The sequence below is a fragment of the Heloderma suspectum genome, chromosome 5 (genome assembly GCF_057233095.1).
Source record: "Heloderma suspectum isolate Gila_16-S chromosome 5, 16-S_ref, whole genome shotgun sequence".
Classification (NCBI taxonomy): Eukaryota; Metazoa; Chordata; class Lepidosauria; order Squamata; family Helodermatidae; genus Heloderma; species Heloderma suspectum.
Genome location: NC_139462.1, coordinates 113,430,732 through 113,450,124, shown reverse-complemented (window position 1 = coordinate 113,450,124; position 19,393 = coordinate 113,430,732).

The window sequence follows — 19,393 nt, the reverse complement described above, 5'->3', positions numbered from 1 at the left end:
GTGCGCCAGCGATACGGCTGCCATTGCCGTATCGCTAGCTGAGGGGGACTGTCTCCGGATGCAAATGGCGTCCAGTATGCCATTTGCGGCCATAAAGGTCTTAGATTAAGGTAAATGCAGCCGTAAATGGCTGCATTTAGCTTAAACTAAGACCTTTACGGCTGCAAGTGGCGTAGTGGATGCCATTTGTGTCCCTGCTTTTTTTTCACGTGATAGGCTACGCAAATATTTGCAGCCCTGTTTTTTCACATGATAGGCTACGCAAATATTTGCATAGCTTATCACGTGAAAACAAAGCAGGGACGCAAATGGCGTCCAGTATGCCATTTGCCACATTTGCGGCCTTAAAGGTCTTAGATTAAGGTAAATGCAGCCATAAATGGATGCATTTAGCTTAAACTAAGACCTTTACGGCCACAAATGACGTACTGGACGACATTTGTGTCTGCAGTCAATCCCCCTCAGCCAGCTGTACGACAATGGCGGCCATATCGCTGGTGCTTCAGAGCCGGCCGGCAGCTCCATGGAATCACTGCAGAGCGGAGCCTGCTGAAGAGGATTTCGGGGGGAGGAACAGATCGCCTATCCCCAAGGGCAGATTTCCGGCTGGAACGACAGGTAGGGAATCCGCCTATCCCTACAAAATAGTAAATCGATCATAAACTCACTCAATCAACAACACTTTTTGTTGTATTAGCACTTGATGTTTCTTTGTGCATAAATATTAGGGATGTCAGAGAATTCTGCCACGGATCTCAGTGAGGCCGAATGCCAGTGCTTTCAGCCCCCCGAACTCCGTGGCGGAACAGCCTGCCACCCCCCCGCCCCCCGCAGATCCCCCCCGGGATGAGACTTACCTAGGGTGGATGTTCCAGATGGCGGCGGCGGCTCCAACAGCGGCTTTGGCGGTGGCTGGTCTTCCAAACGGCCGCCGCCATTTGCAGTCTGTTTCCCCCCCCCCCATTCGTGATAGCCTACGTAAAGACTTACGTAACCTATCACGTCTGGGTTAAAAAAAAAACACGTATGCAAATGGCGGCGGCTACAGTAAATATTTATAAATAAATATTTACGTAGACTAAGATGGTGAAAATAAAGGGGAACGCAAATAGTGCCCACTACGCTATTTGCATTCCCCCTTATTTTCGCCGTCTTAGTCTACATAAATATTTACGTAGACTAAGATGGCCAAAAATAAGGAACGCAAATGGTGGCGGCCATAGCCGCCGCCATTTGCGTACACGTTTTTTTTTAAAAAAACCAGACGTGATAGGCTACGTAAGTCTTTACCTAGCCTATCACAGCTGAATACAGGGACGCAAACGGCGGCGGCTACGGCAGCCGCCATTTGCATCCCTGCTAGCCAGCAGCCGGATGTCCGGCTGCTGGCGGAGTTGGCCAGCGGCTCTGCGGAATCCCTGCGGAGCGGAGCCAGCCGGCCAGGATTCCGGGGGGAGGGACGGAGTGCCTCCCCCCCCCCAGCGGAACCCGGCGGAGCCATGTAAGTGGGGTTTCGTACACCCCTAATAAATATCTTGAAAGTTACTTTCCAATAAAAAAGCTAATTAATTACCTTTGAATGAGTAATTAAAAAAACACAGGACCTTTCCCCCCACCCACCTTCATTTAATTCTCCCCTGGATTGTATCGTAGAACTTGCTGTTATACTCCATGTATCTGGCTGCAGCTGAAGTGAAACTCTTTTAACTCAGAGGGACCTAGGTACAGTAGAACTGTATAGGACTGTGCTGTCAGTCTTTAAGTTGCCACAAACCTCTTCATAAGAAGCAGAAGAACAATTACGGATAGAGTTGACCAAATTTTAGTGGGGCCAGACAAACTTTATGTCCAAGCCAGACAAACAAACTTCCATTTCAAAAATGGCTGTTGATCTGGAACAAGAACTGTAACAAATCTGTCTTGTTTAAATTGATATATAATTGATATATGTTAAATACATATATCACTTCCTTCTACATTCAGTTTTTCAAATCTCAAGCTCTTTCTCTCACAAATATGAACTTTGTGAATTTTGGTACAGTCTTATGAAAAATGAACTGAAACAAAATTCTCACCCATCTGCACCAGCCAAATTCAATAGGTATAGCTATTGCCAGCATGGAGAGGACAGTGATATACCTGCTCTCCATATAACTGTTAAAGATGAGGAGCTTGTCAAAAAGAGGTGGCAACCTTTACTAAGCACAAACATGGTTGAATACACAGGGGTTCAATACCAGACTTTTAAGAGCAAAGTGCTCAAAGCCCTGGGCTTGGATGGATGAATCTGTCAGTTTTGGTTTCTTCCACATTTGATTTTATTCATCTCAGGTCCTTCCCATCTTGAATTTGGAGAACTTTGCATAGTTTTGTAAATTCTTATCAAAACTGAACTGAAACAAAATTCTTACCCATCCCTACCTGGCATGCTTGCTTTTTGAAAAATAAATAGCTGACATCGGAGGTCCTAAGCCAGTTTGGAATCATGGTGTGGGGAGGAGGATGGTTTTATGGATGAACCTGCCAAGTCTGATTCTGCCGTTTCTCATTTTTCCAGCATTAAGCTCCTTCCATCCCATTTCCGCATCAGTTTGCGATTCCCCCCTAAAAGAATGCATGAAAATTATACGTATTTTCTTACACATTTCTCCTAATTATACCCATGTTTGTACGCATATTTCCTAATTCAGTTTTTAAAATCTTTTGTATGCCTTTTTAAACAAGTGATGTCCCCTCCATATAATGCATTTTTGTGAGCACATTCTGCAATGTTTCATATTTTTGGCACACATATTTTGATTTGTGATCTGCATAGGGTTGGCGGAGAATTTCTCCCCGAAACTTCGGGGGGCCGAGCGCCAATGTGTTCGGCCCCCCGAACAAGTTTTGGGGAGAAATCCTCTGAACCCCCCCGCCCCCCACACCCCCCCTGGGACGGGACTTACCTTCGCCGAATGTCCCTCCCAGCGGCAGGTCCGGCCGACGGTTCGGCGGGTGTTCGAGTGGGGCGGGAGCAGCAGCCGGTCTTTCGACCGGCTGCTGCCGCCGCCATTGCAATAAAAGAAAAAAAAAAACGCCCCCTGATAGGCTACGTGACGATTAACGTAGCCTATCACGGCTAGATTTGCAAAGTCAGCCATGATAGGCTACGTCAATCGTCACGTAGCCTATCACGGGTGACTTTAAAAAAAAAAGCGCGTACGGATAATGGCGGCCCCCATAGGGAGCCGCCATTCCCATTCCTTATTTGGTCGCTGTAGTCTATGTAAATCTTTACGTAGACTACGGCGAAAATAAGGGCAACGCTATTTGTGTTGCCCTTATTTTCGCTGTAGTCTACGTAAACATTTACGTAGACTACAGCGACTAAATAAGGAACGCAAATGGCGGCTCCCTATGGGGGCCGCCATTAGCGTACGCGCTTTTTTTTTTTTTAAAAGTCACCCCTGATAGGCTACGTGACAATTGACATAGCCTATCACGGCTGACTTTGCAGATCTAGCCGTAGATTAGGCTACGCTAATCGTCACGTAGCCTATCAGGGGGCGTTTTTTTTTTAAAAAAAAACTTTCGCGTTCGCGGCCGGGAGAGGTGGTAAGCCTCCTCCCCGGCCTGAATTTCGGCCGGGGCGAGGCGGGAAGCCTCCCCCCCGGCCTGAATTTTGGCCGGGGCGAGGTGGGAAGCCTCCCCCCCCGGCCTGAACTTCGTAGGGGGAGCAGTGAAGCACCTCCCCCCCACCGCGAACGTCCTTCGAGGACAGGTAAGGGACTTTCGTCCACCCCTAGATCTGCATCGTAAAATCCAGGAAAGTGCAGATATCACAGTATAGCCGCATTCCAGTTTGCGTGTAGTAGGTTCAGGAGATGCGAATTTGGTAAGTTTGCATTGAAACGAATTTCTCCCCTATCCTTACTGTAAACCTTTGTTCCCACCAGCATCTCAAAGAGCAGGCATGGGGGTAGGGCTCATCATTTCTGATCAGGACTGCTGAGGGAGCAAAAGCTTAAAGCTGCCTCCTTCTACACCATGTCCTGATCCAGCTCAGGGGCCATTAATTTTTTTTAAAGCAAGTATGCCAGGCCTCACTGCATGACAAGCGTCACATCTGGTTTGGCCCTTGGTATAAGGCAGCTCCTTGTGTTCAACCTTAAAAGCAATGGAGAGTTTACCATGCATGCAATAATGGATGGAATTATCATATTTCCAAGAGATGGGGGCTCCCTTCCTCCCCTCTCCTTCTTTTGAAACACCTCCACTTCCTTGTGTCTTCTGCCCTGGTTACATGCTCAGCTGCACTCAAAGCCAGTCTTGCTCTCGGCAGCACACTGAGATTGTACACCATAAGTTAGTTTCTTAATGACGAGTTTTCCAAAGGATGCTTCATTTCCTCTACTATTTAAAGAGAAGGTTTATCTCCTTTGCCAGACAAGCTCTTTGATCAAGTAATTTAGTTATAAAATTTCTGGAGCACATGCAACATTACTTGCATTCCGATTAAAAGGAGCTTCACACTTCAGATCTGTGTGCAGAATTTGGAATTTTTTCCATTTTTCTTTTCTCATTTTGCTGCTGATTATGTTTTTAAGAAAACACATCTCTTTTCTTTCCTCCTGCAGTTAGTTTGTTTGCATTTGGTTAGAACGTTCTCGGGCCTGGAGGGAACTTCATATGCACAGGCAGCAAAATTGTAGTAACAAAATGCCATATGAACACAAACTACCCAAGCTATGGAAAGACAAGCATGCCACTGTAGACAAAATTAAGTACAGGTTCTGGGTGAATGGTGGTGCAGTTAGGTAATTTTAAGCCCTAGAGTTAATGGTCGGGGGTGGGGTGGGGTGGGGTGGGTGGATAGGGGGTCTTTAAACAGACATGTGTATTACTTCAATTGTGAAGCACAGAACAAACGTATCTCTTCTCCCCGGCCCCCACAAAAGATGCTTTACATCTGCTTCTACATTCCTGACATATTAGAATAGGGGAAGGGAACTTGCTTCAGCCCGAGGGCCAAATTCAAACCAATTTCGGAGAAGCTCTCAGAGTTTGCATTCCAGTGGTGGGTGGGGCAAAAGGCAAAGGGAGCAGAGCCAAAAGGCAGAGCCCCCTAATGCAAAAAATATCAGCGTCTTGCAGCTTAAAGCTCTTATACTGCCTAACGAAACCTTGAGAGAGGCATTTCAACCTTTTAGGATGGGGAAAAGACTGTACAAAAAGCCAGGAAACCACCAGATGATCGGTGGTTGGGGAAAGAGGGTGGGACCATGGCAAGGGGGCAGGGCCATCTGGGGAATGCCAGTGGGCTGCCTTAGGACTCCAGGGCCTGAGGTTTCTGCCCACCCCCCGGTATTAGAACAACAACAACAACAACAACAACTGGATTCCCTGAATGTGCACACTGTTTTAACTGTTTTATTGTTTTAGATTTTAAATTGGTATCGGCTAGCTTATTGATTTAATATGATTTTAGCTGTTTAAATTATTTATTGTTTTATACTGTTTAAATTGATTTTATCTGTACGCTGCCATGAGATCTTAATGATATAGGGCAGGATATAGATGTTTTAAATAAATAAATAAAAACATGATTTGCCAACCCTGAGTAAAAAGAATAAATACCTGAGTATGTGCAGTTTTGCATTTTAGACTCCCTTCAATCACAGCACCTTCATGACTTGAGGAATAACATGGAGTTTGCTTCGATTTCCTGGTGCCTTTGTCACCTGCCCCTCTCTGGGTGGTAATCTGTGGGCGCCCTGGACTGCCGGGCCCTGGACTTCAGCCCCAAGGTCCAGACCTAGCTGCACCACTGTGGGTGAAGCAGGGTGAGCAAAGCTGACCAGCTGTGGCTGTGAGGCTGGTGGCTCCACTCTGGGTTTCAGTCAGAACTCTGAAAGGGCTATCCAAGGGGCTGAATCCTATCCCCCCAAATAGGTTCAGTACCTTGGATAGCTCCTTTAGAGTCTGATTGGTTCTGACCGAAACCCAGAGTGGATTCACCGCCCCACTGACATCAGAGCCATCAGCCTCCACTGCTCAACACTGATGCTCCCAAATGGTAAAAGGGTTCCTGCTCTTTGATTTTATTAGCTCATGAACTAATGGGCTAGATCCCAATGGGCTAGATCCCCTTACATGTGGTCCAACAGGTGAATGGAGCCCTATGACCAGGAGAAGCATTTTTGAGTGGCATGCACATTGTTGCAGTACAGAGTGAGTTTGGAGAAGTGGCTAAGCATGGGGGTTGTGAGCAGCGAAGTCCTTAGTTCAAATCTTACCGGAAACCTGAACTACCTAGGTGTCCCTAGGTAAACAACTACTCTCTCAACATCAACCACATTGCAGTGGGCTGGGGGATTATAACAATACGTGCCTTCCTTATAGGGCTATTGTAAGGATCATTGACAGAATGTATATGAGGTGCTTTGAAGGCTCAAAAACACTATATAAATGTCAACTATTACTATGGTGCAATCCTATGCATGCTTAGCTATGCTGGCTGGGGAATGCTGGGAGTTATAGGACTTCTTTCTGCCTAAACATGCAACGGATTGGACCGTTAATGTATGAAGCAGCTCAATGTAGCTTGCAGACAAGCCACAGCCAACTTTAATTAAGCTTATATGACTCATATAAATACACACACACACACACACACACATCCATTCCAGCTTTCCCAAGTTATTTTGCCAATTAATGAAAGAAGTAGCTGTGTGGTTTATCGCTAAATTTACATCATATATCAGTGTTTTGCTTTTAATCATAATTAGTTATTTTATTTATTTATTTATTTATTTTATTCCTTCACAGGGCATTTTGTCATGTTAAAATGGATACCAATCCAAACTGTGATGTTGTTTGTACACCTTTATTCTTAATAGCTCTTCTGGCAAAGCTTTTATTTCTCCCAAACAATCCTTGTCCATCTAACTGGAGCTACTGCTGCTTTTAATAGTTAACACTGCTTAAACTGGCATGTAGTAGCCTGACAGTCAATATACAAATGGAAATGAAAACAAAAACTCAACAACAGGTATGGTCAGGAGAGAACGGCTTCTTTTGGTGTTCTGTCTAGTCACTAAACACATACAAGCACGTCCCAGTCTTTCTGTTCTTGACTGAGAGCCTGAGGCTCTGATCTCTTCATGCATGCAGCCCTTTCAGAAAGTCAACACTATCACCAATCAGCTGTGGAACAGAGAGAATGGATTGCAAGGACTACACCCAGTTCTCGGTTTCCCCTCTGACTGGCACTGTCATAGCCCTTTCAGAAGATCAGCGAGAGTACTAATTAGCTGTTTGCGAGTGGGAGTGGGGACTAGATTTAGTCTCCTCAATGCTCCCCTTCTTGCTAAACAGCTGATTAGTGCTAGCACTGATCTTTCGAAAGGATGATGTGTCTACAGTTAAGAACGTTAAGTAGAGCCATGCTGGATCAGACCAAGGGTCCATCTAGTCCAGCTGTCAGGGTGGACACTGAGCCCATAGAACCTCAGAGCAGTTCTGATTCTGAGGAGGAACAGCCGTCCGTGGGAGAGGAGTGCGCTCATCCCTCCCAGGCCCTGCAGCTGGCAGAGATTCCTCCTGCCGGCATTCCAGACATAGATAGCAGTCCTGGGAGTGAAAGAGCATGGGAGGAGGGCTGGCTGGATGCTTGATGCAGACGCAAAGAGCGACGAGCTATGGAGGGCGCGGAAAGGAGGCGTAGTGCCCGTTTGGCGCGCAAGCAGCGGTCACGTCCAGAGGACCCAAGGGAAAAGGGGACGGACTCTCCCTAGCCCATAAGTTCAGGGTCTGCAAGTGATTCTCATTCAAACGGGGACCAACTGTTTCCAACCCGGGCCATAGGTTACTCTGCTGTTCATAGCTTAGTCGCTGGTGATAGAGTTATTAAGTTGTATAAGGAATAAAGCCTTGAAAAGAATCCTTTGTCTGTGTCTGGAGTTGGCTACTGGAGTAGACTGAAAAAGGCCGGCTAGGGCCCCCTGACACCAGCATTCTGTTCACACAATGGCCAACCAGCTGCCCACAGGAAACCCACAAGCAGGACATAAGTGCAACAGCACCCAAACCCCAGCACATGTTCCCCAGCTACTGGTGTACATAGGCTTACTGCCTCTGGTACTGGAGGTACCACATAGCCATCAGGACTAGTAGCCATTGACAGCGTTCTCCTCCAGGAATTTGTCTAACCGCCTTTTAAAGCCATCCAAATTGGTGGCCATCGCCACATCCTGTGGTAGCGAATCCCATAGTTTTACTCCAAATTGGTGGCCATTGCCACATCCTGTGATAGCAAATCCCATAATTTTACTATGCACTGTGTGAAGAAATACTTCCCTTGATATGTCCTGAATCTCCCACCGATCAGCTTCATGGGATGACCCTGGGTTCTAGTATTATGAGAGAGGGAGAAAAATGTCTCCCTATCCACATTCTCCACACCATGCATAATTTTGTACGCCTCTATCATGTCTCCCCTTACCCTCCTTTTTTCCAAGCTAAACAATTCCAGCTGTTGTAACCTTCCCTCATAGGGGAGTTGCTCTAGCCCTTTGATCATTTTAGTTGCCCTTTTCTAGACTTTTCCCAGCTCTACAATATCTTTTTTTTAGGTGTGGTGAGCAGAACTGTACACAGTATTCCAAGTGTGGTCACACCATAGGCTTGTATAAAGGCAGTATGATATTGGCGGTTTTATTCTCAATTCCTTTCCTAATTACGCCTAACACGGAGTTTGCCCTTTTTACAGCAGCCGCACACTGGGCTGATATTTTCATTGAGCTGTCCGCCACAAACCCCAGATCTCTTTCTTGGTCAGTCACCAGTAGCTAGATCAAGAGTCTCTTATCCAACTGGGGATGCATATGGAGAAGCCTGATTCAATGTGCGCATGCCTGCCCCAGTTCAGTAGTTCTCAAACTGTAAGTGCAGGCCAGGTGAAGAGGGTGCAAAGATACGGGGCAGGATATTTGTTTGTTTGTTTGATTGATACCCCACCTTTCCACCAGAAAATGGTGCTTAAGGCAGTAGTAAGTCAATAATTACCAGCCAAGACCTGGGTGGGCAGAACGTCCCATGGCAGAGACCTCTCATCGATGTGTTTCAGCTTTGTGTGCGTGACAAGCGCTAACTGGTCCTCCACGGGCTCATCATCTCAAGCTCATTTGGGAAAAAGAGCTTCATACACAAGATGCATGCTGAGTTCTCTGCACCCTGACCTATGGAACGGATGGATGTACTGGGCTGACAGTGGCAGCAGAAGGTAAAGTTTAGAAGGTGGGGTCCAAAAGTTCAAAAGGTTTGAGAAATATTGTCCTAGCTGGGTAAGAGCATGGACATTGAGTATTTGGAATCACTGTGAAAGGATTCAAAACAGACAATGAGGATCTGTTGACAGAAAGTGCAAGTGTGGTTATGTACCTTTGAAATTAGGGGATGGCCTTTTGTACCAGATGAGCTTCCTCGCCCTTTAAAATCCACCTGGTGAACATGACTCGAGAAAGACCTTCTGCTGGCTCTGCCCCTGATTTTTGCACATCAAGCCCATTGCATGGAACATCTATGCATGTACAGCTTTAGGCTCCCCTTCTCAGAACTTCGGCTCAATGCACCAAGGTCAGGGCCCAGGGGTCGGGCCAGCAGGCACACAGCATCAGAGCATAGTCCCATATCCCCCTCTTCCACATATTCATTCTATACACAGAGAAGACCCCAAAGGGGATTCTACCACATTGCTTGTGAGACTGGGACTCCTGATGGCACAAGGAGTAGGGGATCAGGGTGAGAAATACTCCGAACATCAGTGCAGAAGGCCTGAAATGCTTAAGCATTTGTTTCATTTAGATTACTCATATTTCAGGAAGCTACCAACAAATTATCAAGCAACTGACTATTCATGGCAAGTTGACGAGAGTATCTGCAGTAACATGTTGTGAGACTGATATTTTTCATGTGTGTTTTATATGCTTAAATAAGGATTTCATTTACTCTTGGGTGCAATTAGTAGTACTTCATTAATACGCCTGCACAAATGGTGGTCACTATGACTGGTAGAGTGTGCGTGGAGGGAGGGATTGTATATTGTGAGGTCCTCTGCATATATAATGCAGTATGTACCATGCTCTCTGCATGCAGAGAGCCAGATGGCTCATTACACTAAAACACACACACACACACACACACACACACACAGCTTTGCTTTTTAAAGTTTTTGCATCAAAATTCAAGTGTATTTTTGTGTACATTTCCCCAAATGTATGTATCAATTGTATGCATGTTTGAAATGTATGCATTTTCTATCATTGATTAAAGCATGTTTGTGTACATTTTTCAAATGCACCCATTTTTAATACACATTTTTCAAATGGATGCATTTTTGGACATATTTTTTTGTGGGACGAACCACATTACAAGCTTGGAAATGTACAGACTTTGACTGCAGATTGCATTCATATGTGTGTTTGGTTCCAGGAGGTGCAAATTGGGAAAATTCTGCTTGACAAAGAACTGAAACAAATTTCTTATATGCACAGGCCTTTCACACACCTCTTTTCTGCTTGCTCTACAGCATACCTGGAGGCTTGCTTGCTACAGTGGATGAAAGGATGGGTGGTGGTGGGTAGAAACTGGGCAGGAAAAGCTTTGGCTCCCTTATCTCCCAGTGGTGAATTTATGAGTATACAGGAAGTCTCCAGGTTTTAATGTGGCAACTGGCAACTCTTGTTTGAGCTGTAATGTGCCTGAAATACAATGGAGCCAAATCAAGTGAAGCAGATCTGCACAACTGGTGACCTTCCGAGTTGAATGAAGACTGCCAATCATCTATGGTGCTCCACAAAGATCTCCTTAAACCACCTCCTTCTATTGTTTGCCCAGGACTATGAAACCAGGCATACTACAGGGTCGGTAGGCTGGTTGGTCACAAATTGTGCAAGCCAAAGTAAAGAAACACATTCAGTCACATAATAAGAAGCTCAGCCTTTGACCCAGTTAAGCTAGCATATTTAGACTCAAGTTGATTTATTCCTATTGAGAACAATGAGACTAAATTGATTTAAAACCGAGTACTTCAATTTAGTTGGATTGTGGATCAGGCTGTTAGTGTGTGTTAAATTATTATTGAGAATGTATTTACTGAGATTTAATTGTGTGATATTTGTCTTCATACAATCTGTCATTACCCTTCAACAGATATTCATAGCAATCAGTGAGTATTTAATTAACATATAATAACTCTCTCATACATTCTAAATTAAGTCCTTTCTTTAGACGTGTCATTTAAAATGCGACTGGAGATTTCCCTCTTTGGAAAAATAGCATAATTTATTGTGGTTTTGTTGCCTCACAAATATATAAGTGGGTTTTGTAGCTATGCTGAGCAGTCATGAAAGGGAAAAGAGGATTGTCAGATTTTTTTAAAAGGCTTTATTACAAAGAAGTGTGCTCAGAACTCAAGGAAGGCTGAAAATGAAGGTTTGTGGGACATGTGGAAGCATGCTGCTCACATCATTCTATTTGTATTAAACTCCCATCATATAGGTGACAAAATCTGATGTTATCTTTTAAAAAAACAATTAACTCATGTCATTTTCTTTTGTAGGGAAAGTTGGGGTGCAAACAGATGTGAAAGTGCATTTGCTGCTCTGAAAGGGCATGTTCATTTTAATATCTTGGAGTAAACTATGGGGTGAAAGAAAATGTTTTTGAAAGTTTTCAGTTCATTGGGGGGAAATTGGTCGTGCTGGGTGCTGTCTACTCAGCACCCGTGTATTAATTAATTAATTAATTAATACATTTATATTCTGCCTTTTTTCCTCTTGCAAGGAACCCAAGGCAGCTTACGTGGTCCGCCTCCTCTCCATTTTATCCTTACAACAACCTTGTGAGGTAGGTTAGGCTGAGAGTCAATGATTGTTTCGAAATCAGCCAGTGGGCTTCATGGCTGAGTGGGGACTAGAACCCAGATCTCCTGAGTCCCAATCCAACACACTAACCACTACACCACACTGGTTCTCAACAATTGCCAATATACTTCTCGCCCTCTCTCAAACTGCCCCCAGAGCAGTTTGCACGTTCTAAGTTGTTTGGCGAGCCTACATGGATAGAAAGGCTCTGTGCTGTGGAGGATGATGAGGACCATGACAGAAGAGATGCAGCCAGTGTGCTCATCCTCACTCTGCCTCGCTGCATGTTCATTTTATGATGAAACACAACACCTGAATAGGGCTTGTATTAATGTAGGTGGGAGAAGGGTGTGTGAGAGACAGCTGGCCTGGGCCAGAGCAAAGGAAACTGGTTTTTCTTTTGCGGGATGGGAGAGGAAGTAGAACGGGGAAATTAACTGGAGAGGATCTTGACGGTTGGGGGAAGAGTGTAAATCAGTTGAAAGGGTACCGATTTGAAAGCATTATCTAAATGGGAAATTAGTTTTGTGGGTCTGGCTGGCAGGGAGTCAGCTGAAGTGATATGGATTTCAGCTGGGATCTGTGTGGGAAATCCACTGGTTTGCCTTTTGTAAATGCTTGTGTTGCATCAGCAAATGTTGGGTCAAAAGAGAGTGTTTTGGTGTGTTGGGACTCTGATTCTTTGCATTCAGGTTCAGGCCTTAGGCAACTCACTGGTCTTCATTAGTCCAGCAGCCTTCTGTTTCCAGCAATAAGAAGCAAAAAAGCAGGGCATGCAGCCAATAGCATTCCCTGTTGTTTGTCCCCAGCATCTAATATTCAGAGAGAGAGAGAGAGACAGAGACAGAGACAGAGGGAGAGAAGGTGTGCGTGTCGTCATCTCTTTGGCATTGTGTCACGTTCTCCATCTCTAACATTAGTTTAATGTATAGTTGTATTTTTACTACTGTACACCACCTGAATATGTTACACATGGTATTTAAATATTTTAAAATAAATAAAATGGAGAATCTGTTTGATAAAGTCTTCTGCATGCTTAATTCCATAATCTTATCGTGTGTGTTCTGTGTACCTCAGCCCTCTTCCTCGAGCTCTGCATGTATGGCATTTCCTATTTTCTGATTGAAGTGCAGATGTTGGCTGGATTCTGTTCATCTGTATGGTGGTCTAATACCATGTGTTGATGGTGTTGCTTGGTGGCAGGGGACTTGTTAACAGGTGCAGAATTTCTGCATCTTAGATGGACAGAACAATTTTGGTGGGCTCCATTCCCTGGTCAGCTGGCCTCAGCCAGGCTCCACCACCTGACCTGTCAGACTCTGCTTAGCCTGCAAGGCCCTGCCTCTTGACCTTTGGCCTTCTGGGCTCTGCCTCTTAACTTGCCAAATTCTTCTGATGGAAATGGCTTGCCAGGGTGGGTGGGGCTTGTACCACTCTAACATTTTAGAGGCCCCAGCCTAACATATATTATCTTCTCCTGCTATCTTTTCTTAGTTCTATTGTTTACATGGATTGTTTTAATGTAGTTGAACTTCCTTTTCTGGATTACTGTAGGATGTGAGTTACCTTGATACTTTTTGGGTGAAAGGCAGGATATAAAATAATAATAATGATCATATCTATATGAATTCCTATGCACACTTACCCTGGAGTAACCCCAACTGAATACAGTAAGAATTACTTCTGCGTAAACATGAATTGAGGGAATGATATTAAAAGCAAAACTGAAGTACTTTGGCCACACAATGAGAAGACAGGATACCCTGGAGAAGATGCTGATGCTAGGGAAAGCGGAAGGCAAAAGGAAGAGGGGCTAACCAAGGGCAAGGTGGATAGATGATATTCTGGAGGTGACGGACTCGACCTTGGGGGAGCTGGGGGTGGCGACGGCCGACAGGAAGCTCTGGTGTGGGCTGGTCCATGAAGTCACGAAGAGTCGGAAGTGACTGACCGAATAAACAACAACAAACATGAATAGGATTGAACTGTTAGAAATAAACTTATTACTTCACTAAAGGGTCTGTCTCTTTTGAGTTGTCTCATTCCATATTCTATCTATTGTTAATCTATTTTCAGGAAGTTGTCACTGCCAAGAAAGCTATATTTCTACTTTTACGTTTAAATGTCTTATGTGCTTTTTATTAAACATTGTACATAAAAACAGATGTCCCAATGGAGACTGTATGCTACTAACATTAATATTTAAAAGCCTTACCCAGCTTATTAATACATCACTAATAGCCCAGTCTGAACTGTGTTTACCTGGAAGCAAGTCCCACTGAGTTGAACAAGACTTCCTTCATTCTTAAGTGTGTATATGCAGGATTGCAGCCTGAATTAACAAATTTTAAAACAATTTGCTATTTCTTTCCATAGATTCCTAGTAGCTAAATGTTATTAATGTATTTGCTGGAAAAGACAGAATCTTTCAACATCTTTCAGCTTGCAAGAAAGAATATACCATCTTGATAGTTTATAATATTTTTCTTTTCTTTTCTTTTCTTTTCTTTTCCTTTAATCTATATTTTCTTCATAGAGGTTTATCTCACTGTAGAACAGCAGTTATAATTTCATAACAGCTATTCATCAAAACTGGTATTTTGGAGACCCAAATCACCACTTTCTTGGGCTAAAAAGTCAGGAAGATGCACACCCCCATACCTCCCCCCCCACACACACTCTTTAAAAAATGGCTGCCGGCAAGTTATAGGTTTATCTCTTGTATGTGAGAGTACTCCAATAAATCACTTTTGCCTGCAGCAATCATAGATTATGAGCCTTTCATTATCATGAAATAAGCCCAATAGCCCACTGCTGTTTTCAGAAGATTGAACATTCCTGGCTATTTTGCTCTTTGTATGAGTACACAGAGCTCTCATTTTTCAGGAGCTATTGTTACATTTAGCCTTGCTGTCACCGGGCACCTTCTTACAACAGTAATGATTTCTACAAGTCATGAAACATCAGGGTGTTTTGTCAACTTGTGGCATCTGCAGCACGAAAGAATGAAGTTAATTTTAGTGTTTAATGCCTTCCGATCGCTCTTGCTTGCCTTTTCTTTTAACTCGCAGCACCCAGAAGTAATCCTGAAGCACTGAAAAACCAATCCAAGTGAAACTTGTTTGGGATTCTTAGGTATTTCGTAATCACATTTAGATCCTGTCCTTTCTCTATAGAACTCAAGACAGCATAAGTTGGGTTATTTCATTTCACCCTGCACAACAACCCTGTTAGGTAGGCCAGGCTGAGAGGCAGTAGGTGGATACATAGAGCCACAATTCAAAATAACATTCTTTTAATTAATAAACATGTACAATAAATGTTTGCAAGGCAGCCTATGCAATAATATAAATTATGTGCCCCATATTTTAGCTGACATATTTATTTTTCATCTTTGGCGGGATGATGAAGTGTGAATATAGATAACCATTGCCAAGTGGTATCTGACAAAGGTAATTTACACTGTGTGTGCACTCAGTAGGGTGGTCATCTGCAAGGGAATAGTACCACACTTCTACACCTGTTCAGAAGTCCAGGAAAGAGGTAAAGGGGAGAGGAAAGGGTATCCTCACTGTTTGTCACAAAAGTACTGATGATTGGCTTAGCAAGTAGTTGTGTGCCCCACACCATGGAAAGTACCCACTTGGAAAATAACAGGGCCAGGCCAAGGCAGAGCAGCTAATGGCATCCCCTGCCCATCCCAAATCAAGGTATATTTGGCACCTGAGGCAGAAATCCCACATGCACCACTTGCCCACTCTGGCAGTAAAAATATAACAATAATAAATTAAGAGAGCAATGCTATTCATGTTTAGACAGAAAAAAAAGTCCTACAACTCCCAGCATTCCCCAGCAAGCCATGCTGGCTGGGGACTGCTGGGAACTGTAGGACTTTATTCCTGTCTAAACACACATAGCATTGTGCCTTAAATTAGTAACAATTTACTGCCATTTCATGACATCCAAAGCCTGACACTAAGGCAGAAGCTAGTGAGATTCATGGATGAATGACAATGGAAACCCAGCATTTCCCAGTTCAAATACAATGTTCTAGCCATGATACATCCTAATGGTAGATGGAAAAAAAAATATTTCCTGGTATCCCTTGGCTACACTTTCATCAAAGCTCATCAGTGAGATCGCTGAGGTCAATGTGTTTGAATCTCCTTAGGGTTGCCAGTTGCTGAAGTCTAATATTTTGGTACCTGAAAGGAGCCTGGGGTGGAGTCAGGGATTAGAGACTAACAGTTTGGGGGCAGTTTTGGAAATGGAGCCCATCAGTTTGGAGCCTGTCTGGGGGTAGGGTCCAGTGACTTTGGGTGGGCTCAGGGGTAAAGCTTTCATTACACTTAAGGTGCACATCTTTTTTTAAAAAAATGGCTGAAGGGAAGAAAACTTGTCCCTCACTTTTCTAGCAACAGGCATGAAAGAAAAGGTGGGGGGGACCCACCCCGATCTGGTTGGTAGCCTTCAATCTCTTTCTCTCTCTCTGGGATTTCCCAAGTGTTGCATGGATTTCAGAGTGACCATTTCATATTTTTTTGCGGGGGGAGGCGGGCGGGCGGGAGATTCAGCAAGGCTGTCAGGAATGAATCTGAGAGTGTGGAAGTACCTAGCAGCTCAGATTCAGCATGGGAAAACCAGAACATCGGGAGGCTCCCTCCCTAGTGAGCTCAGATTCTCAAGACTTTGGCACACAGATGGCTCGACCTGAAGGCCCCCCCTCCATGAGAACTCAAGTCTTGGGGGAGGAGGAGAGTGAGGGGCATGACTTGAGGGATGCTAGGGTCTGTTGTAGAGCAAAATGGGAAAAGTTAGAGGCAGAGCTCAGATGCTCCACCAGGTTGGCTATGCGTGATAGCCTTCGTAGGAGAGGGCCACTGTAAGGGAGGGGCATCCCCTCTAATCTGGCCGAGAAGTTCTTGTGCAAACTGCTGTCAACTGCTCTAACTTCCACTTTCATTCCTCTGTTGATATTCATAATTGTGTGGAGTAGCCTGAGAGTTTCCTAGAATTTGCATTTGTAAGGAACCTGGTTGTTAATATAGTAGTGAGCCTGAAGCCTGGTATCCTGGAGTGTGTTGACTGCGAAGGGAGAGGACGAAGAGGCCCACTCCTGGGTAATTCATTGTTAAATTGTGGGAAAGAGTGTTTTATATGCATTTAATTACAATTAATTATTATCACAATAATTATAGAAGTGTTATCATCTTAATTTTCTAAAAAAAAAAAAAGGGATTTGTACCTTTGGTGTGCATGCCAAGTGCACTTGAGAGGCTCCACCCCTCCCAGAGCTTTCTCCATCAGCAGCCAGTCCACTTGGCTGCAGCAGAGGGAACAGGACCCCTGAGGCATTGATACCATCTGTCCAGAGCAGCAGTGGAAACAGTTTTGACAGCGGAAACACCTACTAGACTTGAGGTAGTACTCTGAAGAACATCTGTCCTACTCCCAGAACCTACCTTCGCCTCCACTAACATTGGGGGTGGGGGGAACAGAGCAATAGGCCATGGTAGTTGGGAATCAACCCAGGTGAGGAAACCTCATCCCCACAGAAACTGAAAACATCTGGCTGCTGATGCTGATCATAAGGCTGCCTGATAGCCTATTTCTGTTTCCCTCATGGCCACAGCTACATGATGCAGTGATACCAGCAAGAGGGGTTGGGCGAGGCCTACATCAGTGTCCCCAACCCTGCCTCCAACAGACGTGTCCCTGAGAGTTCAAAGGGATGAGAGCTGTTAATACCTGCAGTGAACCCAGGAGGGCCTTTTCTGCTGTGGGACCCCGGCTGTTGAATGAGCTCCCTAGAGAGGTTCACCTGGCACCTACGTTGCACTCCTTCTGGTGCCAGGTGAAGACCTTTCTATTCTCCCAGTATTTTAGCATTTTAGCTTCCTAGTCTTTTGGCTTTGGTGTTTTAAATCTGTATTTTAAATCTCTGTTTTTGCTGCTAGGTTTTATTCTGGCTATTGTGGTTTTAATGCTTTCATATTTTATATTGTTTTATCCTGCGCTTTTTGGTTTTAATTTTTGTGAACTGCCCAGAGAGCTTCAGCTATTGGGTGGAATAAATAAACAAACAAACAAACTACTCAGAGTAGCAGTCGCAGGAGTATTGACAGAAGAAACACCTGGTGGACTAAGGTAAGAAGATTCTGAAGGATATTTCCCCCAGAACTGCCTGTTGCCACCACTGCAATTGTGGAAGGACAGAGCCAGGAGCCATGGGAGTTGGACGTCAGCCCAGGTTTGTTTAATACCACCGAAAGCACCTGGTATTCCAAAGACAGAGAGCTTAAAGAAGAGGCTAATTTCTCTTGCCTCAGGAATTCTCTCAAGACCCAGCTGGATAACAATATACAATACAATACAATGAATATGTATTGCTTATAGCCACAGGCCATTGCAAATGGATAATAATATTCAAAAAGTATCTTCTCCAGCGCCTGCACACACTTTAGGGGATCCATCACTAAGATAGCAATATTGCCAAATGATAAATCTGATGTTATTATTGTGAACTGCTTTGAGAACCTTTGTGGCTGAAAAGTGGTATACAAATATTGTAAAAAAAGGAAATAAATAATACCCAGTGCCAATTAATTGTTTCTAATAAGAGCCTTTGAAGGTAAAACTGCACTTTTTTACCTCAGTAGCTGCTACATGGGGGGAGGTTGGTTGGGGGTGTCACAGCTGGGGAAGAAAGGATTAAACCTCCCCTCCCCATGCACTGTGGTCCTGATCTGAATTGAGGTTCTCCATGCTTAATTTAGAATAAACAAAAAACAGGCAGGGAGCTGCACACTGTGTAATTTATGTAACATGTATTTTGACCCTCAGTGTGTACAGAACCAAAGAACTGTCCAAACTATATCACATAACACCAGCCTCTCACATTCTTCATGTGCTCAATAAATACACTGAGGCAGGTAATTGTGGAAATAGGTCAGCCACGGGGCAAGCTCTCCCCTCACCTGAGGCGGGAGAGCACACATGCCTCTGCCGCCATGCTGGCCTTCCCATTACTGCAGCAGTGGGCAAAATGTAGCCTCTGGGCCATATATGCCCCCCCGAAAGTTGGGAGGCCCCCCAAATGGTTAAAACTTTGTTTTGTAAACAAATAGGGCCCAGAGCTATTATGGAGTGTGAAAAATGATACTCTTTTTGAGCTCCATAGCTGCTCCAGATGCCATTTTGTTTTATTTTTTAATCCCCCCCCCCCGTTTTCAGCACTAGCCAGGGGGCTCTGGGGGGGGGAATGGCCCCCAGACCTCCCAGTTGCCAGCCCCTGCTTTACTACATTGCGCCCCATCACTTTACCGTATCAAGCACCCCTTTCCCTTTACTGAATTTTGAACCCCACCCCCTTCGCCTTCCCATGTTGCGCCCCCAGCCCCTTCCCCTGTTGTGCCTCCTTCCTGCATAACCCCACCCCACCCCTCTTCTCCGTTCCTTTATTATTGCTGCCACATCGGACTCTGGAGAGC